Raw genomic sequence first — 23,147 nt, 5'->3', positions numbered from 1 at the left:
CTCATACAGTATACTTCCTTTTTATTCATTCATTTTTTGCATTTTTTTTTTGCTCAGTTTGAGTTTGGAGCATTTTCTTGCAGTCTCCATCACCTCTATACATGTTATTTAAACCTGCCGTATCCCACCCAGATCCAAGAGTGCACTACATAAAACTGTCTATGTCCATTAAATTGGTCTTGTGTTCTTTAAACACTTTAAAAATATCAGTAAAAGTTTCTGCAAGATCTAAGCCCTGAAAAAGTTACGATACGTGCTGTCATGAAACATCTTTAGGAGAGCACCACTACACAAAATTCAGTTAGACTTCTCTGACTCTTATCTTACTCATGTCCATGTCACACTGTGTGACTTTTGCACTAATCTTTAGTCATAATCTTCATTTACATACTGTCATTTTACTGAATTGGAGGCCACTATGTAATTGTACAACTTGCACCGACTGTAATAGGGATTTGATTTTTTTGTATTTGAATTATGAATTGAGTTACTTTTACATTTTTTAAATTTTTCTGAGCTAGAAAAATCATCTAGGTGCAGTTTCAACTTCTTCCCTTAATTGAGACCTTTGTTTACTAGTTGGCTTTTATTTAATGTCTTTTTAGATGCCATTTTGTTTTCACGATGGATGGATTCTGTTAACATGATGCCATCCCTGGGAAAGCCCTCTAAGTTCACAAACACTGGGGGGTAAATTGGTTAAAGTTGAAAGGTTGACTTTACAGCCATTTTGTATCCATGACTGAACAAAACATAGTGACCTGAAAGTCCTATAAACAAGCTCCACTTTTTTGACTTTGATATTTGGTTTTGTGATTTGGCTATGACATCTCGATCGCTTGCTCTTCGGGCCTTGACCTTTGTTTTGACACTGTTCTTTTTCCTGATTCTCATGCTCAATTTTTGAAATGTCTGCCCTTTTTGTAGTCAGTACAACGCGAGAGCAGACAACCAATGATTCTTCACCCAGGAGTACAATGATTCTCTGGTCATGACATTTGGACTAACTTGGATTCACTACATTTAATCTCCTGGGGCCTCATGTATAACGCCGTGCGTAGAACTCGCACTATAACATGGCATAAGCACAAAAGCCGAAATGTGCTTACACACAGAAAAATCCAGATGCAGAAATCTGTGCGTACTCCAACTTCCACGTTCTTCCGCAACATAAATCCCGATCAGTGGGAAAACTAACGCTCGTGCACGCGCATTATGTAACGCCCCAACTCCTCCCAGAATTACGCCTCTTTGAATATGCAAATCAATATAAATCGCCCTTAAGCGCAGCCTTCTGTGAAAAGACAATGGGAAAAGCACGGGGGAAAATATAAGAATTTCAGCGAATACCAAGTGGAGGCAAATTAAAAACATACTATTTGTTCAAATAAACCGTGATATAATCAACAAAATGAAGTTGATCGAGTGACATAGCGTGTTGGAGAAACTTAAGTGCTCACGTTCACAAAACCGCACAGTGCCGGAAATAAAAAAGAAGTCACATATCAAAGTCGCCGTGAAAAGGCGAGTTGTAGCCCACTGTCTGAGTGTCATTTGAAAGCTTATTAGGGTACAGAGAAAAAAAGGCACACGGTGGGGAAAAAGCACGAAATGTCAACTTCAATTTCGACATTTCCACTTTAATCACGTAGTTTATTTTGTCATTAAAGTGGAACATCATAAACTTCATCTTAAAATCGTTTAATTAACCAGTTTCTCAAATCACATCGTAATTAAAGTAGCACATTAAATGCTTTGTTTTGTATTAGATCTTCTATGTGCTCTATGTGTGTGAATCACTACTTGCTTTTTAAACCGGCTCTCTTTCTCCAACTGGACACAGAGTCCATTACATTCGTGATATTACAGCTCTCTGAATAACTAAAATACTGAGATGTATACGTGATATCATTTTTATGATGATAGGAGTTAAAGCACATTATTAAACATGTGTTTCACTTGATGAAATAATTTATTGCAGCAGTACTCAGGGGCGGCTCTAGGCTTGTGGTGGCACTAGGCAGAGGAAGAATCGGTGGCTCCTTCACCCGCCCGTCAGTAAGGTAGCTTATGCACGGTGGATGGCCACGTCCGTTGCAGACACTGCATAGCCGCCTCGTGCTCATGACACAAGCATTTAACTTTTGCCGAAATTTCTCGCTGCATTTTTAGCTGTGTTTTTATTTTCTCTTTCTGTTTTATATTCAATATACAGTATATTGGCATAGCCGTCACTGCAGTCAGTGCTTTTCTTTCCCCAAGTAACCGATCGCCATACAATCAGCTCTGTAATAGACGTTAAGCCATCTGTAAGCTTAGTGCCGATTCTTCAAAACGTTTAAACAACATTGAAATATCTTCGTAGTACATGTTTAATTATTCTATCCTTAACGACACTCCCAGTGAAGAATATAGATTATTTAAATGAGGTTAAAGTTTTATCTGTATAATTTAATAAACATATTTTGCTGCATTTCACCTTAAAAATGATATCATCATCATATGTAAATACGCGCTTTATAAAGTGGCTCAGGTTGTGCGATATTATAACTATAGTGCAAGTTTACAGTGGGGTGATTGTACTTATAAGTACAAACAGTTCTACAAGGTGCAATTGATTGAGTACATTTAAAGTTCTTGGGATGAAACTGTTTCTGAACCGCGAGGTCCGTACAGGAAAGGCTTTAAAACGTTTTGCCGTGGCAGAGACAGCGTGTGCTTAATGCCGTATACCGATAATTCCCTTTCCGATCAGCTGCTGCTGTGATTCACACTCAGATACAGTGATATAAATACTCTGAGTGCTGCAGTGAGAGAAATATGGAAAAAGATGATCCGCTGTGGCAACTCCTAACGGGAGGAGCTGAAAGAAGAAGAAGAAGAAGAAGAAGTGAGAGTAACAACGCTAAAGCAGTTATGGTATTTGGAATACTATGGCTATTCCCTGGACCATTATATTGTTACAAGTTAATTACAATCAGATGCATTACACTAATAAACAACATGTGGTTAGTTTTGGTTTATTTATAAAGCCGCGTCAGGAAAATAAGGTGTAACCACACGGGAACAGTAGCACTGCTTTGACGCTGGGTGCCGCCAGTCTGCAAAACCGAGCGGAGAACTTGCGTACGACAAGGTATGAGGTACCGTGGAAAAGTGCGTGGCTTTACGGCAAGTGTAGGTTTTATACATCGCGATTTGAACGTGGAAAAGTTCTTACACAACATTTCTGTGCGTACGCACCGTTTATACATGAGGCCCCTGGTACTTGATTTTAAGGACACTGCCATAGTTACCATTACAGGCAGTACACAGCCCAGTCACTGTCTGAGTTTACGTTGCACACTTTCCCCGTGTCTTTGTTAGTTTTTTCTCTAGATTGTGTTGTTTCTTTATGTGCAGTTTTTGGTTGATTAGTGGCTCTACATATAATGGACTGGCACTACAGTCAGGGTTGATTCCTGTCTCGCAATTAGTGCAACAAAACAACAGTATTAAATTGACAATTTACACTTTAAATGCATAAATGGATCCACTCCTTCTATATGAACACTTTTAAAGCTTATTTGCACGTTGTAAAAGTTAATTTAACACTGGCTATTTTACCATGGCTGATGCAGCTAGGATGGCAAATCTGAATTTGGTGTTGGTGAATTTAAAGCCTGGATAATTTAATGAGTGAAAATAAATGTAAAGAAAAATACCAGGAAGCATCAGGGTACTTTGGAACCAGAGCAGAAGCCCTGTTTAATTCAGAGGAAAATGAAACAGAAAATGCAAAGAATATAAGGCATAGAACAACATTACTCAAATAACTGGCTTCTTACTTTAACACAATGAGTTCTGTCATCTTCAGTATAAAAGTCCAGACTGAACACCGACTTCCAGCTGGATATTGGTATACAGTGTCTTTAGAATTTACTCAGACCCCTTCACTTTTTTCACATTTTATTATTAGAACATTAGAACACTCTAGACGAGAACAGGCCATTCAGCCCAACAAGCTCACCAGTCCTATCCACTTACAGTATTTCTTCCAAAAATCATCAAGTTGAGCTTTGAAAGTCCCTAACATCTTACTGTCTACCACACTACTTGGTAGCTAATTCCAAGTGTCTGTCGTTCTTTGTGTAAAGAAAAACTTTCTAATGTTTGTGAGAAATTTACCACAAACAAGTTTCCAACTGTGTACTCATGTTCTTGATGAACTCATTTTAAAATAGCAGTCTCAATCCACTGTACTGATTCCCTTCATAATTTTAAACACTTCAATCATATCATCTCTTAATCTTCTTTTGCTTAAACTGAAAAGGCTCAGCTCTTTTAATCTTTATTCACAATTTATTCCTTGTAGCCCTAGAATCAGCCTAGTCGCTCTTCTCTGGACCTTTTCTGCTATGCTGCTATGTCCTTTTTGTAGCCTGGAGACCAAAACTGCACACAATACTCCAAGTGAGGCCTCACCAGTGCATTATAAAGGTTGAGCAGAACCTCCTTGGACTTCCGCTTTATACCTCATGCTATACAACCTAACATTCTGTTTGCCTTCTTAATGGCATCTGAACACTTTTGGGAAATCGATAGCTTCCACTACAACAACAACATTTATTTATATAGCACATTTTCATACAAAAAATGTAGCTGAAAGTGCTTTACATAATGGAAAAATCGAAAAATAAAAGACATAGTAAGAAAATGAAATAAGTCAACATTAATTAACATAGAATAAGAGGTCCGATGGCCAGGGAGGACAGAGAAAACCAAAAAAAAACTCCAGACGGCTGGAGAAAAAAATAAAATCTGCAAGAATTCCAGACCATGAGACCGCCCAGTCCACTCTGGGCATTCTACCTCACATAAACGAAGCAGTCCTCTTTGTATTTAGGGTTCTCACGGAAGGACTTGATGATGATGGTCATGTAGACTTTTGGCTTTTAGTCCATCAATGTTGGAGCATCATGATGCTTTGAGTAGGTGGTGGTGGCGCAGACCACCACCTCAAAGAAACCAGAAAAAAAACACAGAAGAGAGAGTAGGGGTTAGTAAGGAATTTAGAGCCACCATGAATAGTTATTATAATGAATTGAACATACAGAGTATCAGGATTAAGTTAAAGTGAAGCTATGAGAAGGCCATGTTAAAGTAATGTGTTTTCAGCAGTTTTTTAAAGTGCTCTACTGTATTCGTCTGGCGAATTCCTATTGGCAGGCTATTCCAGATTTTAGGTGCATAACAGCAGAAGGCCGCCTCACCACTTCTTTTAAGTTTTGCTTTTGGAATCCTAAGGAGATACTCATTTGAGGATCTGAGGTTACGATTTGGAATATAAGGTGTCAGACATTCCTATATATAGGATAGAGCAAGATTATTTAAGGCTTTATAAACTAGTATGCAGATCGTTTGCTTTGACACTTGAAACCTGCTTGAAACCACTTGACACTTGCACATGCTTATGAAAGGCACACACCAGCCTATAGAAGGTTCCACAGCTGAAACTGTACATCAGAGCAAAAACCAAGCCATGAGGTCAAAGGAATTGACTGCAGAGCATAGAAACCAGATTGTATTGAGGCACTGATCTGGTGAAGGCTACAAAATTATTTATGTGGGAAAAACACAGGGGCTGCATAATTTTTAAATGGAAAAAGATTAGAACAACCATTATTCTTCCTAGAGCTTGCTGCCTGGACAACCTAACCAACCGAGGAAGAAGGGCCTTGATAAGAGAGGTACCCAAGAACCTGATGATCACTGTAGCTGAGCTTTAGTGTGGCGATGGGAGAAACATCCAAAAAGACAACCATCACTGTAAGTCTCCACTTACCTGGACTTTATGGCATAATGGCCAAATAACAAATGAAAACCCACCAGGGGTATAAAAAAGCCTCCTAAAGGACTCTCAGACTATGAGAAACAAAAGTCTCTAGTCTGATGAAACCAAGGTTGAACTGTTTTGTCTCAGTTGGAGGAAACCAGGCACCATCCATAACCTCTGCAATACCATTTCAGCAGTGAAGAATGGTACTGGTATCATACATCATGCCTGCAGCTCACCTTGCCCATCCTTGAATGCTGCTACCACTGGCTAGTTGCATCGCCCATCCCTAATCTGTAATTGAGCTGCCACCAACACAGTCATCACAGCTTCCAAGGTACCTTACCCATCTACAGAATGACACTGCTGTCAAGCCTTCTTCCTTATACTCATATCTGTGGCCTATCCTTCCTTATACTCATATCTGTGGCCTATCCTCCTGTTGGCAACTCCATTGCCTAATGTATGAAAGCACTATCTCTATCCGGAATCTCGGAATCAGCCATTGTCCTCTTCTGCCTAATGTAACTTGGTTGATGCCACCTTTCCTTCTCTCACAATTCTCCCTCCTGCACTAACTCATCCCCCTTTATCTTACACCTGCTTGAAGCCAGTGCCAGCTAATTTGTGCGCCATACTGCAATCATTTCATTTAGCCAGCACCTGCTTCCACGTGATGTGCAGTATAAGGGTACGGCTAAAACAGGTTGTGCTAAAATTATTAAATAATTACACTGTTACAAATATACCTTTGTCTTACCACAATGTAATATTTCAGTTTTTCATTTTTAATACAGGTTAAGTAGTAGTAGGGTGATGCACCGTGTTAGCCGTTATGGATCCGATGAGCCTAAATGAAACCTTTTGTTGGTTAACTGAACAGATTACAGTATGCAAGCTTTTGAGGCAGATCATTCCCCTTTTTCAGGCAAGCTGTAAAATTTATAAAATCTTGTTTTTGCTTTGTCATTTTGGGGCAAAAGTTCCCAAATTCAGTCCTGGGCACCCACTGTGGCTGCAGATTTATATTATAATCAGTGATAATAAATTATAATCGTTGATCTAATTTAATTAGCTAGTCTTTTTTCTCTTCTCTTATTCTGAATTCAGAAAAGCATAGCAGTATATTTTTTTTACATTTATAAGACATTAAGAAATACCTTTTTTTTGCTGTAACTTTAAATGTATTAGCTCACTTTTGTTGTTCTTATTATTTTGCCCTTTTAGTTTGTAGTTCGCTCCCTTCATTGTATCTTAATAACGACAAATAATAAGGCAGCCAGGCAAACAGCACTGAATGATGAACTGTACTTCAGGTTCAGAGCCACTAATTAGTAAATAATAAACTAAATAACCAGAACGCCTGGAAAAGCAGACTGAAAATTAGGGTGGAAATATTGTTAAAAAAAAATTTACTTAGTACATTTTAATAAGCAGTACAAAAACTTTAACAAACTTAATTTTGTAACTTCAGCTTTGACCCTAAAACAAAGAAACCTGGAAATAACAGCTCACTTAATTAGGATGTGAATGTGATTAAAAACAGAAGTTGGCTGGAACAAACTACTGCAGCGACAGTGGGTCCCCAGGACAGTCGAGAAATCACTGTTCTGGGGTATTGAGTGTTGGTTGATGAGGGGAAAATTTTAATTTAATGATTTAGCATAAAGCTGCAACATAACAACATATGTAAAAAGTGAAGGGGTCTGAATACTTTGTGAAGGTACTGTATGTAGGAACTGGGAAGGAACCTGTGGAGTTTCACATTGAAGGATGCAAGTGATGTTCTAATTCATCCAAAAATTTTTAATCTACTCTAGGGAAGACAAAACAAGAGTCTGTGTCGCACTGTTATTCTTTCCCATGTTTCTCACTTAACAAACAGTTCCCTTGGGATTGCATGTGTGACAATGTACCATTTATTTATTTGTTCATTGTAATTATTCTTTTAAGTTTACCTTATCTGGACTACTGTATATGCCCAGCATATTGAATATGAGAATGGAAAGTATAGCATCTATTATCAAACCTGTTTAATGCAGTTTAGGGTCCTAAGGACCAGAGGCTATTTGGCATCATTGGGTGCAAGGCAGGAAAGGAGAAACCAACTCTGGGAAAGGTGCTAATTCAAAGAAAAGTGTGCTATAGAAAACTGAATTGGAGAGAATTACATTAACATTGGCCCAAGGCAGCAGCAGAACTTTTGCTACCTAAAGACAGCTGAATATTTACCCATCTGCTGACTCAAAGCAAAAGTGACGCATGTCGCAATCATTGTATTCTCCTATTTAATTATCTGGGCAATAGTTTGACCTTGTCCTGCTTACATTTCACTTCCTTAAGTGTGCCTAGTTTTAGAAACATTTTTCAGTAAAATTGTTATTTTTGGTGAGTAAAGTGTGCAGTGAAATTTTTGCATCTAAACCACTGACACACTGAAATGTGACCCACTTGTGGTTTGCCACTGCAAAATCTTCTAACTGTGCCACAGAGCTTTATACGGTGCACATGAAAGCGGTTGGTCATGTGATGAAAGCTAAGTACCCCTTCAAATAAACAAATAAAGAAGAATTGGACACGAACTGGAAAAGCCGGTGTTTATTTGAAAATCAACTACTGTTTCAGCAGTCTGTGGTCCATCAGCACAGCACTCAGGTGATCTCACTGGCAGCCACAGATGTCTAGGCAGATACGAGTATCCTAAAAAAACACTCTGCTGGGAAGTCTCTTTTGGCTTCGGCATTATTTTGACGGTAGTCAAAACAAAACAGGCTTAGTTTATTATCTTATAATTATTTCTCCAATCATTGTGAACATCTACATTTGCCCTCCATTTGTTTTTCATTTGCAATGACGCTTCATCAGAAGCAAGTGGAAAGGTTAAAAAACTGCAGACTGCTAAGCTCTTGGGGAGAATGAAAATGATGACAACTTACCGGGTCTTGCTAACTTGTGATCCCCAAAGACAAACACATGGTGCTGTCTTACCCTCTGATCTTTTATGTAAACAAACCGAAATGAATTCAGATAGTTCTTTAGATCTTAGGTGGAGGAGTCATTATGTCATCCCTTGGGCATAATGAAGCAGTTCTATTATTCAATGACTTTGTTCTATGAAAATAATGAGCTAAAATACTTGTTCCAGTTGCTTCCCGTATATCACTGTATGTCGGGCTGATACTGTCAAAGTAAATGGAATTGTAGGTGAATTATTAGCTTGGTGGCACAATTGCACAGTGGTAGTACTCAGTCTCTATGGATCTGAAGTTCTCCATGTGTCTGTTTATGTTGTCTTCTACTGTGCCAGGTTCCTAATTAAGAAATGTGCATTAGGTTTAATGGCAAATATAAGTTGGATGGATGTTGTGGGTGGAGGTGTGCTTGTGAGTATGCCTTACGATGGACTGGCAGGCCTTCCAAGGATGCCTTTATTGCTTTTGGTGAATGTTCCAGCTCTGTGTAACCCTTTAATAAAAAACGTAGGTTAGACATTGTTATGAATCCTGAGGAGTTTATTGGTATTCATTGGGCTATCATTAAAAGAAAAAAGAAAAAGAAATAGAAAGGAGATTAAACAAAAAATTCTGAATATTCCCTAAGGCCATTGTCAACTGGCCATAGTTAATCAATTAATTAATGTACAGATATTGTTGGTTTCCACATATGTTAATCAGTTTCTACTTTGTTTTGTGAGTGTTTTAATAAATAGGTGTCTGTATGTGTATCAGTCCTGTATTTATTAATTTGTAAAATGTATTTGACATGAGATCTACTCACAGCATTCAACAACTGCACCCAGTGAAGAGCACTATACAAAAAAAATTGAATTGAAAACAAAAAACTGCATTTGCCTTACACTGCGTACTAACCAAAAATTACTGTCAGAAATACATGTTATAAAATCTTAACCCTAATTTGGAATACATTCCCCTAGCTAAATTTACAGAAATCAAAATGTATACATTATTTTAGGAATTGATCCAACATTTGGATTACTAGGGAATAAGATGTGAGTCCACACCTTTCATATTTGGAATGAAACAACTACTGATGAGCAAAAAGTTTTGTGTGAAGTTTAATTCACAGGGAATCACAGTATTTTGCTTTGAAAAAAAATGGTGAAATAAATTGTATCTCCCCTCCAGTGAAATGTGTGTCAATGACATGGTAAAAAAAGATCCTGTCTGGAAGCAATTCATTTTGCATGCACCTATCTGTCATTTATAATTTAAATACCAAACTCTAGTAAAAAATAAAAATAAAAAAAAACAAATCACTGGACTCATTTTCTGACTCACTTAGACATTTTGCTCAGCTGCTATTACATGTGCTGATTGTATGATCCGCAATTTGCCAAAACTGGATGAATTGGAGACAGAAAAGACACTTGAAACTTCATGGCACTTATAAAGTGCATATCCTCAACATCTTCTGCAGGAATCAAAAATTAGGAGAAGGGCATTGCTAGGTAATGACGGGTGGGGTGATTTGATTCCCATGAACTGAAATTCTCCAGTGGAGAAAACACAATAATGTGTACAATAGTGTGTTTTACTGTGACTTTGTGAAAATAAATTCACATTTAAAAAAAGTACATTTAAATAAAATACGCTGCACTCCTCCACAGTGACAGGAATAAGAGACATAAATTGAATTGATTTTGCTGGTATGCAACAGATTACATTACTTTCCTTGTTTTTCACCCCAAAAATCCCATAAAGGAATATTTCCCCCAAAACTTACATTTTTTAATGTTGCTTAACCAACGTAGTTTGTAATGATGGCCAAGAAAAAAATGTAATTAATCTCATGCTTTCATGAGGCGGAGAGGTGGCTCTGAGGCTAGGGATCTGCACTGGCAATCAGAAGGTTGCTGGTTTGAATCTTGTAAATGCCAAAACTGACTCTACTTCGTCGAGCCCATGAGCAAAGCCCTTAACCTGCAATTGCTCTGTCCTGGGTATGATGTGAATCTGCATCTAGCCCGGCATGTAGGCCGAAAAACCTGAGGATTGGTGGCAGAATTGGCACTCCAATCACCATAAAAAACCTCACACTGGTTCCATTCCATCTGAACTAGTGTGGTGCTGAGGTGTTGCATGGCTACACTGGGGTCCCAATCTGGGATCCTGAGTTGGTTCGTCATGCGGTGGGTGCGGCAATGCGCTAACAACGCAAGCTCCTAACCTCTCTCTTTTTCATGCAAAAAGGGAGAAAAAAGTCTCTGATATAATAGGACCTAATGGCGACAAGCACTGTACAATGGCAAATGATGTGAAAAACATCAATGGAAAAAAATTAAAAATTTCTTATTTTACTCATGTTAGATAATCTACATGTTCATTATCCAATTGTTTAAAACATGCAAAACACAACCATTTTTTGATAAAATATTACTAATACTTAATAGCATAAAACATAAACAGGAAAAGCACATTCCCAAAATACTGTGCTTCTAATTTGAAGACAGGGCTCTTGACCAATGAACAAGGAGGAGAGGCAAATCGTTGGGTGGAGTATTCCTTTAAAACCTTCAAAAACTCTTTTTAGTGAATTTTGTGCTTCCCAATTACAAAGTGACGCATGAAACTAATTTTAGAGTTACAAAGTAGTTTCAGGAAACTGTATGTGACTTTGAACTTGTCTGTTTCACTCGTCACTAAAGATGATCTAATATGTCAGGTAATTTTTTTGTCACATGACCAGCAATTGATATATCAACCTGTAAACAACAACAATAACAACATTTATTTATATAACAAATTTTCATACAATTGATGTAGCTCAAAGTGCTTTACATGATGAAGAAAGAGAAAAAAGACAAAATAAACAAGAAATTAAAATTAAGGAACACTAATTAACAAAGAATAAAAGTAAGGTCCGATGATCAAGGAGGACAGAAAAAACAAAAAAAAAAAAACTCCAGACGGCTGGAGAAAAAAAAAATCTGCAGGGGTTCCAATGCCACGAGACCACCCAGCCCCCTCTAGACATTCTACCTAACATAAATGACCTAAATCAGTCCACATTGTATTCAGGGTTCACATGGAAGAACTCGATGATGACAGACATGGGGACTTCTGGACAATAGCCTTACAAGAATTCAATACAAAGTAGCTGAGACCATATTAGAATAAATAAAATGTATATTTATTATTATAAAAGAAAGAAAGTAACAAGAGAATAAACAATGAGAAATTTGCCTGTGAAATTTCCAAGTATGAGCCAAATGATTTTGCATGTATAAAGACCAATATTTATCACAGAAATACAGACAGATGGCTGAGCAAAAAACAAATTGTATTTTTGAAGTAAGATTTAATTCCAAGATAATCTGCAAACATGTACAATAGTCCATAAAATACTGGTTACAAAAACTGTAGTGGCTCAGAATGTCAAAACGTGTCTAAAGCGTCTAGAGAAGCAGTTCCTAATATTGGGTTGTGGTCCAGTAAACAGGCCACAATGTTTATTGCTGGTCAGAAATAGTGGAGGGGACATCTGGAGCAATTTTGCAACATGTGTGATGAAGGAATGCTGCATCCAGAACTGGTTTAAGATAATGACATCACTTGTCTTGAGTCCTCAGTGTCGTTTGTCTTCGTTTTGTGCTGTTTATTATAAACTAGCAAAATACCCGCGCTTCGCAGCGGAGAAGTAGTGTGTTAAAGAAGCAATGAAAAAGAAAAGGAAACATTTTGAAAATAACGTAACATGATTGTCAATGTAATTGTTTTGTCACTGTTGTGAGTGATGAGTGTTGTTGTCATATATATATATATATATATATATATATATATATATATATATATATATATATACATACACACACATATATACACACAAATACATATATATATATACATACATACACACATATATAAACATATATATACATATACATACATATCTACATATATACACACACAGCTATTTCGTATCAGTGCAATACACTGCTTGTTAAAACGGATAACTCCCGCTCTTACGTGCAAGTCTGCGTGGATATTATGAACTATCGTATTTGTTCAAGTTCTATTTAAATTTTAAATAGAAGGAATTTTTATTTAGTCGACAGAAATATCTTTGGTAGGAATGGTAAAAACAGACAGGAATATTATTCCTGAATAAATCAACTCAAACCTTAAACAACTTATAATATTTTGCTCTCCATAAAAATATATCCTGTCTAAATTATACAAGTTAGAAATAAAGTAAACATTAAAAGAACAAACATTCAAATTTCTTTACTCTTATGTAATTTTATATAAAAATAAACTTAGATTTTAAATATCCCAAAAGATTTTGCTCTCCATAAAAATATATCCTGTCAAAATTATACAAATTCAAATATGAACATGCTGCATAACAAAACCTGGAAATATAAATAAAATGTGTTCCTTTCAGCAATAACAAATCAAATCATTCAGTTGTCTTTGCTCATATGTCATTTTAGAGCTGGACGCCTGGCATCTTTTTTTGGCCACAGGTTCGTTTCTGTTTGGTGTGAGGTTCTGTGTTGTGGAGATTCTCAGGATGGATTGCAGGTGCTCATCAGTGAGGGACTCCTGTGTGCTGTTTTGTTAGTCTTTATCACTGAGAAGAGCTTCTCACACAGATATGTGCTACCAAACATGCACAAGGTTCGAGCCGCATGTAGACGGACTTTTTTTGTTCTTCAAAGTCACCAAAGCGCCGTGCAAACTCAGTGCGCTCAGTTTATCAGCAAAGTGCGATTTGGGAACACCGTAGTGACGACTTGGTTTAACATTACTTGGCAACAGGGAAAGTGGGGCAAGGTGCACTGGTGCATTTGTGTCTCCCATAAAAGCAGCTTCACTTGAAATCACTTTGTGATTGTGCACGGTAAAACGTCCGCTGAAGTGTCAGATTCTTATTTAATTATTCTGCTTTCTGTATCTTCTGCATTGCATTCAGGTTACCCTGATGTTTTGTCTCATAGTGCCGTCTTAGATTAAATTCTGTAATTACAGCCACATTAGCTCCACAAATGAGACACACGGGTTCAGTAAACATATACTCAGCCTCCCATCGGTTTTTAAAGGCTCTATTTTCAGAATCAACTTTTCTCTCAGCATCGTGTGAGCTAGCCGCAATAACTTGCAGCATCACAAGCTAGACTTGATTAACGCGGTAAGTGTTCGGCAAGGCAGCTGAAGCGCTGCATTATGGGATCTGTAGTTTATTGTGTTACCAGCGCTTCATATACCTGGGCCATTAATAACAATAATACAGTATATAAAATGATCTCACGGGCGGATATAATTACGCCGGGCGGATGTGGCCCGGCCCTTGAGTTTGACACATATGGACTAAATAGAACTTGAAAAGATATATTTTTTTCAAATGTGATCGCGCAATTCAGATAGAGTTGACGCGCACTACAGCCTGCATCCTCTCCTCGCTCTTACTTTTTTACCGTTCATCTAATGAATACACTGAGTATGGCTTTACCAAAACAATCATTGATGGCGAATAAAGTATCCATTATTCGAGTATGTAGATCGGGATATATATATACATATATATATATATACCAGCGTATCGCTGAGAAGTAGTGTGTTAAAAAGCTAGAAAAGAAAAGGGAACATTTTAAAAATAACGTAACATGACTGTCAATATACAGTATTTGTTTTGTGAGTGTTACTGAGTGTTGCTGTCATCAAGGATTTGATTATCATTATTTCTTTCAATCAGGTTCGTATTTGTAGGATGTGTTGTGTTCAAGTTACATTCCGTGTTTGTCAATCGTTGTAAAGATGACAGGTTTCATTCATCGATTCGTTTCTTACTGCATCAATAAACAGCTCGTCTTCTTCTTTATCTGAGACCTGACACACTGCATGCACGTTTTTTTTTACACTGTCTTCCTTTAGCGGGACATTGACTTTTTCCACCGTGTGCTTTGTTTCCGCAGTAGCTGGATTTATGAATATGCTTATCAGGCGCTTCATATTTTTGCTGCCTTTTCAATTGTGTAATTCGGTTTTGTTCAGCGCTCTTTGGAACTGTTGCTTTTTATCTGTGCACTGCGTCAGTTCACGTGAGCCGCTCGGTGTACATGCATCGAAGGTTCCCAGCTGTGCTGGTGCCATCTCGTGCTATGTCCATGGCTGTATTTAATGTTACCTTAGTCCTGGCACTTAAAACTTTCTCTGCAGTTTCGCTGAGTTTGTGTCAAACACCACCCTGACCATCTCATCTTCCTCTCCATAAGCACAGTCCTTCACCCGTGAATATTTAGTGGCAGTTTGCTATTGGATTGCCACTGACGGACGGCCTTATATGGGCAGGCACTAAATTACAAACGCCAGCGGCAGCCTGTCTATGAACTTAATTTAAAGTGTAGGTTTACATCGTGTTTTGTTTCCGAAGTAGCAGAACTCATGAACATGGTTGTATATGTCACTTGCTCGCTTCTTATTGTTTCGCTGCCTTCTCAATTATATAATGCATGTTTTCTTCAGCGCTTTTTGGAGGTCTTCCTGGTTTTCTATGTACTGCGTGATTACATGGGAGGCGTGATGATGTCACACGAAACTCCGCCCCCACGGCGTTCAAGCTCATCTCCATTACAGTAAATGGAGAAAAACAGCTTCCAGTTATGACCATTACGCGTAGAATTTCGATATAAAACCTGCCCAACTTTTGTAAGGAAGCTGTAAGGAATGAACCTGCCAAATTTCAGCCTTCCACCCACACGGGAAGTTGGAGAATTAGTGATGAGTGAGTGAGTGAGTGAGTGAGTGAGGGCTTTGCCTTTTATTAGTATAGATTAATTTTAATGACTGAAATGTATGTGTTTCTTGGCAGAGTCTAAGGCAATGGTTTTAACTAGCCTTGTTGTTGTTATGCAGAAACTGGGTTTGTATATGATTTGACGTAACGGATACTCTCAATGCCTCATGCAACCTGGTCCCAAACATCACTCAATAAAGAGTTCATTGTAGACATTGGGAGCAAGAAGTACACACCACAATACATAATTACTGAAGACGTTTTTTGAGTTTACCAGCCTTATTGTATGCAGTGAATTGCTTTATTGCCTTGAAGGAGGCCTGACTTTACATGCTGCAGTGACTCAAAATTCCACCTGTCCCCCTGTAAGTCATCCCGGCTCCTCTTTCCATTGATCTAATGGTCACATCCTGGTGTGTAAATTCTTAGAGGTCATTGTGAATAATGTGGTGATCTTCAATACCAAGACTGCTTTGTGTTTTTAGATCCTGTGGTCAGATGACCTTTGATGACTGAGCTGTTCTACCACAGTTTTCAAAAAGGCAAATCACAAAAAGATGAGAGTTAAACAATGTCACAAAGCGCTCAGCTAAAGTTAAAAGCCAAAAAAATCTACAAAACCATGTTACTAAATCCAAATACACATAAAAAGAAAAATCAAGGCAAAGTAAACAGGCAAAAATCCTGACTGCCTAAAATGATTTAGAATAGCTTGAACTCAAAAACGGTGGACATGGAGGAATGCATGCTGCCATCTTATACAGTGTTGGAGTGATAATGTGATGTGTCACACTTCTGGCAATGGCTGCAGTCGGGAATGATAAATAAAATGGCAACATAATAAAATAGATAAAATAAAAAAAAGACATAATGTCTTTTAAAACACTAAATTAGAAAATAATCCAAAAATTGTATTCTGGATGGTTAAAAACTCCAATCATATCGTGACTTATCACAAGTGAGACTGAGCTTGGCTCCTGGATCTTACTTTACATTTAACATCAAAGTCAGTTAAACTATTGGAATGTGTCATTAATGTTGTATATTATACCAGTAATGACGCACTGCACGATAATGTGCAGTGAATACACTTGACGTGAGCCTAGTTTTCATACTCTTTCTCTGTACGTTAAGCATTTGTTTGCTCAGAGGTTGATGCACTTGCTGTTTCCTGAGCAGCTCTTCTTTTCCCCACCCTGGCGGCCCGCTTCTTCTCTTCTTTCGTCAGCATCTTTTTGCGTTAAAACTGATTAAGTTAGTGTTCTATTGCAACTACTTAGTATGTTTTCTTTCATTTTTCACTTAAGCTGGCACTTAAATCTTCAATCTGCCTCAAGAATGATTTAAAATATGAAGAGGTAGGGGAAGTGACGGTGAAGGTAGCAGGAATGAGAATGGCACCCGTACGCATGCGCCGCACGGCCACTCTGCTGACCGCTGCTGAGAGTTGATTCTACAATGAAATAAAATGAAAATAAAAAGAGGAATAACTTTGGAGGTCAATCATTAGCCCAAAAGCAGATAGTAAACGTCACATAGTATATGTGTAACAAATTTCAGGTCAATAGGTGAAACGGTTTGCGAGCTACTGGTGATTTAAAATCCTGGACAGACAAACAAACAGCCACGGTAGCGTATTATATAAGACGATTGTGAAATCTATGGTAGAAGGTACTCTATTATATGTTTAATGTTTATTTACTTTACCTTTGGCAAGAATGAAAAAAGATTTTTGTTGTCTTTTTAACTTGCGACTGACTGTAAAGTAACTAATCCAGCTAAACTGAAATATACTGTATTATCCTCTCTCAGGTGCAACGGTTCTCTGGAAAAATAAAGGAGCTACTTTATTTTGCTGTGGGCTATGTTGAGTGGGATGCCTGTGAAGCAGTGACAAAAATATATAGTGATAACCTTTAGCATCAGTCACTTACTGCTGAATAGGAATTTATCTGACTCCTATAGGGAAGGACACACCAAAAATGGTTTGAAAACTCCTCTTTCTGACAGTTCCGCTGCGAGACATATCGACGATATGGCTGCCATTCTTGAAGCAGAACTAATAATGACAATGCTCCGGTTTCTTACCACGGTCCAAAGACATGCAGGTTAGGTGCATTGGCAATTCTAAATTGTCCCTAATGTGTGCTTGGTGTGTGGGTGTGTGTGTGTGTCCTGCGGTGGGCTGGTGCCCTGCCCGAGGTTTGTTTCCTGCCTTGCGCCTTGTGTTGGCTGCGATTTGCTCCAGCAGACCTCCATGACCCTGTAGTTAGGATATAGTGGGTTGGATAATGGATGGATAATAATGACAATCACTAATGGACTGGGAGGCAATTTTTGTGGTGCATATGTGATACACCCTTAAAGAAGATTTCTAAAAAGGTATGTTGTATCCACTATCAGTACCCAAACAACATAATCAGGAATATTAATTTTAAAACAGTTAATATCTACACAGTAGGTAAACAAGACTGCACTTTCTGTTTCGGGGTTTGCACAGAAGGCACAACAGCTCAGGTAAAGGAAGTTATGTAAATTCAGTTGTTGTTTTACAAATAGGAAAATGCTTACCAGCTGAGAAGTCTTTAACACTGGGAGTGCCAACAATGATGACAAATGGCATTTTTGAAATTTTTAATTGCTAATTTTTTGTGCATACCATGTTTTTGTTCTTCTATGACGTTTCTTAAATAGCTGCCCTATAAGGGCCCAGGTTGTTGTAAAATCTAAAATTCTACTTGTAAAGCGTGATTGATATTTTTAATTGGTTTTCTTTATGTGAAAGGACCCCTTATTACTGACACAACCACTGCCACTGAGTTATGGTAGCCTGCAGGTGTGAATCACTGCTTATCTTCTCTGTTGTTTTTATCTGGACAAATACTCTCCATGCAATGTTATTAACGCTGCTGGACATCCATCCATCCAGGCACTTATGCATGGCAAGGTTGTTATTCGAATGTTAACTGCAGTCTCTTTTTTAAAAGAAAATAATCACTGAAAAAGTGTCACACTTATAATCACTCACATTGTTTTACACAGGATCTTATGCATTATTTTAAATGCATTAAACTTAACCATTGTGTACAGCATACTAGGACCAAATAACACAAAGTGCACTACATAAAAATAACCTGTGCGGAGCACTTATTGCATGGACGGAACATAACAAAATATTTTTTTAAATCATCTTAGTCTGTGTTCTACTACATATCTGCTCACTAGCACAGTACTTAAATTAATATAACTTCCAAAATGTAGCCAAATAATTAAAAGTAACTTTTTCCAGAGTGAGTAGAATGAGTGTGTGCATTTATACACACATACAAACAGATGTTTACCACCCAGGACAGTAGATGTTACATTATTCTCAAATTATTGTTTGATCCTGTGTTCCAATAACTTCTGCAAAATTGTATAAAAATTAAATGAATTAAAGTTGACATCGCTATTATTTGTGCTTTGTCTCCATCTAGTGGTGTTTGTTGGTAAGTACAAGAAAAAAACAGCAGAGCAGAAAGAGATCCAGCTTCAAATTCAGCAAGATTTAGTTTTCATAGCTCATATAATTCCCACTTCCAGAACACGCAGTTTTATAAAAATGAAAAGCCAAAGCCAATTCACTTACTTGCACTGTAAAATACAATATTAGTAATAGTAGATCAAAAGTGCTGGTCTGCCACATCCAAATTGTTATTTTGTGATCTGCCAGCTAGTGGTTATATCATAATATTATTACTAGTTATTATTTACCTACAACATTTAAGATACAATTGGTGACATTTCTTTTCTTTTTCCCAGTTGGGGGATAGGGAGGTGAAGTGACCACACAGTTGCTCATGACCACACAGTCTCAGTAGTGGGTTTTGAACCACCAGCCTCAGGGTTTGAGGTTCAAATCTTTAACCACTATGCCACACTGCCTATTTCACCTGCATGTTTGAAAATATTAAGCCATTACACAGTTTTTAAAGTCCATCTATTCAATACTATCTATCTGATAGTTAATTGTTAACAAATGAGGCATATATTGGCTAACTTACAAAATAAACACCTCCTTCTTCTTCCCGTTAGGGGTTGGCACAGCAGATCATCTTTTTCCCTAGCTTCCTGTCCTCTACATCTTGCTCTGTAACACCCAGCACCTGCAAGTCATCTCTCACCACATCCATAAACCAACATCAACAACTAAAACAGCTTCATTAAACCTTCTTATAGATTCTTGAACTGTCTGGAACATTGTTGGATAAATTCTATTGTTTAATGTTTTAAAAATGGGGAAAAGTTGTAACTCTATCACAGTTGACTCCAGAATTTCCTGTTTATGCTTAGCTGTGTTTGATTGGGTTGACACCTTCTGGCTGTGGTGGTTATTGTCAGAAGTTATTTTAATAGGAAGCTGGACTACCATCAACAACTAAAACAGCTTCATTAAACCTTCTTATAGATTCTTGAACTGTCTGGAACATTGTTGGATAAATTCTATTGTTTAATGTTTTAAAAATGGGGAAAAGTTGTAACTCTATCACAGTTGACTCCAGAATTTCCTGTTTATGCTTAGCTGTGTTTGATTGGGTTGACACCTTCTGGCTGTGGTGGTTATAGTATATGATTTTCATTGTTTTATTCTATTCACTCCATTTATTGGACACTTGTGCTCTAAAGATGGTGACATTGACATCTTTCTACAAGCATCCATCCTCCCACTCAGAGCAGATTTGCATTCATTGTCCTCTTAGAAAATCGTTGAACTTAAAACAATTCTAGCAAAATATTATGTCATCTTTAACAGAGGAACCTCAGCAAAGATCTCAGGCACCTGGACATCTTTTTGGGCATCCTCGCACATATCCTTGTATGTATCTTGATGGAAATCATCTGACCATATGTTCTTTTTCAATTGCTCAGTACAACACTGAATGAATTTTTAAGGAGTAGTAAGTTTAGTCTCCCTCTATATAAAGATTTTGGTGTACTTTTCTCATTCAAAAATTCTTAATCTTCCCTTTGATTACTGATTGCAGTCAAAAACTTCCAAATTTCTTGTCAATTTTCCTATTAGACGTCAAATCACTAGACTGTCAAAGGGTTTGAGACTGTAGTCACAGTTTCTCCCAGATAATAACGTCTTACTCACCAACTTCGATACTAACATCTCTTTAGCCACAGTTCCTTGTGAATTATGATTGAGTTCAGTAGACTTTATTTCCTACCAAATGAAGCCCCACAATAAGACCTCTTTCAAAGTTAATGAGATCACTTCTTTGCATCGTGGCAGGCAAAGAAAGAAGCAGCTGCATCTGCCCAGCACTTTTATATTTGTTCCTAACCATGAAGTTACAGAATTTGTATCTCTCATTTGCTCAAGCATGTCATCAACTTTTTAAAAGTTGCTACTAAGAAAATGTTCCCATGATTTGTTTGTATTTTTATTCTTTTTTTTTTTTTCTCCTGCTAACGATACATTTTCTCTAAGACTCTGAATCATTTGGATTCTGGTTTCACTTTAATTTTGTTGTTTCATTAATGCTTGTAATTCCATTCATTGTTATTATTTTCTATTTTATTTCATCCGATGGGAGCTATTGTCAGGAAATGTAATTTTTATTTTCATTGTTATGCTGATGATACACAGGTTTATATTCCTGTTTGTAACTCTGCAATTAAACAGCTGCACAACTGTCTTTTTGAACTAAGATCCTGAATGGCTGACAATTTTCTTGATCTTAATCAAAATAAAACGGATATGCTGGTTTCGAACGTCTCAGCTCTTTCATTTTCTTTTTCAAACCTCAAGTCCATAATCTTGGTGTCAGTTTTGACAGTAATATCTTTTTTGAGAAACAATTTAACTCTGTAGCAATGTTCCCTCTAAGCTGAGCGTGTGTGCGATCGCTCACACGAGTTCAGAGCGTCGCTCATACTTCCCGCACGATCGCTCATTCCGACGGCATCGCTCGTACTTATCGAGAAAATTGGTGCTCATAAATTTTTGGCTTAAACAAAATGTCGCTCATAAGCAATGTTTTTTGCTCACTATATGCTACTCCTTAGAGGGAACATTGCTCTGTAGTCAAGAGTTTCGTCTTTTAGCTAAGTTCAAACCTTTTTGATCTCCTAGAGATCTTGATAAAGCTGCACAGGCATTCATCTTTTCCTTTCTTGATTACTGCAAATTATTGTATTCTGGAATCAGCAAATCCCTGATATGCAGGTTGCAGTTGGTTCAGAATGTTGCTGTCTGTTTTTTGGTTGGGGCAATAAAGTTTGATTCTATTTTTCCAATATTAGTTTCTTTACACTGGCTGCCTGTTAGTTTCAGAATTGACTTTAAAATTTATCTTAATTGTGTGTTTTACACCGGAGATTTATTAGTCAGTTGTCTCTTATGGTCCCTCGCACTAAGTGTAAAACTAATGCCCGGCTCAGAACACATACGCACACACATTTGTTTTACGTGTTCTCTGAGCACATCCTCGGAAATTAACACGACTTGTGCACGAGTTGGAGTATCAGCAAAGAATCGGGGGGACATGATGTCAGAGTCTCTGTTTACTATCAACATGTGACGTCAAGCCACTTTGCAGATCCCGCAAGATCAATGTGCACGCTTCGATGTTTGATGAATGGTTCAATGTGGTGAAACAAAATGCATACGTGGTGCTTTTATATTCAAGCGTTGCATTTTCCCCAACGTAATGACATGATACATGTTAAAGGTCTCACATACCATTTACAACAACATCAGAATGTACAGCAGCGCATTTGAGCCACCGAGAAAAAAATATAGAGACACAGTGAAAAGGTCTATTTTGTGAATAAAGTTGAAATTATGGCTTTAATCTCAAAATTTCCACTTTAATCTCATAGTTTATTTTATCATTAAAGTAAGCCATCATAAACATCATCTTAAAACCGATCTATTTGTTAATCACTATGTGCTTCTGTGGCTTCCTCCTGAACTGACAGCAGCGGCAAGCAGCAATCGCCACACAGAACACATTAAATTTACGATATTCCAGTTCTCTGTGCATTTAGAATCCTTCAATTTATACTTGATATCACTTACATGAAGGAAATGTGTTAAAGCATGTATGTTACATTTTACAGATAAGTCGTTAACTTCACTTAAATAATGAATACCTTTAATAATTACACATATGGGGGCGGAGTGGTACCACTGCTGCCTTGCAGGGAGTCGCATCCCTGGTGTTCCCTGCCTGGAGTTTGTATGTTTTCCTGGTGGGTTTCCACAGTGTGCTCCGGTTTCTTTCCAAAGACATGAAGGTTTGGGGATTTGGTGACACTAAAATGGCGCTAGTGTAAGTGAGCGCTTGTATTCTCCTTGCGATGAGCTGATGCCCCATGCAGTGATTGCCCAATGAATGCTGGAATGGGTGGCAAGGTGTTCTGAGAATTTAATGGGTGTTTCGGTCGATTGAAAACACAGCAAAGCTGAATGTTTTCTCACCGTGATGATATCTTGCACTGTCACCTGGTGGAATCTTCCAGATTTAAGTAAATTACGTGTGCAGGTTGTCACACACATGCACATGAGAGGCAGCTAAAGGGCTTG

The sequence above is a fragment of the Polypterus senegalus genome, chromosome 5 (genome assembly GCF_016835505.1).
Source record: "Polypterus senegalus isolate Bchr_013 chromosome 5, ASM1683550v1, whole genome shotgun sequence".
NCBI lineage: Eukaryota > Metazoa > Chordata > Cladistia > Polypteriformes > Polypteridae > Polypterus > Polypterus senegalus.
The sequence above is the reverse complement of the archived record's forward strand: the minus strand, read 5'-3'. Positions refer to the sequence as shown.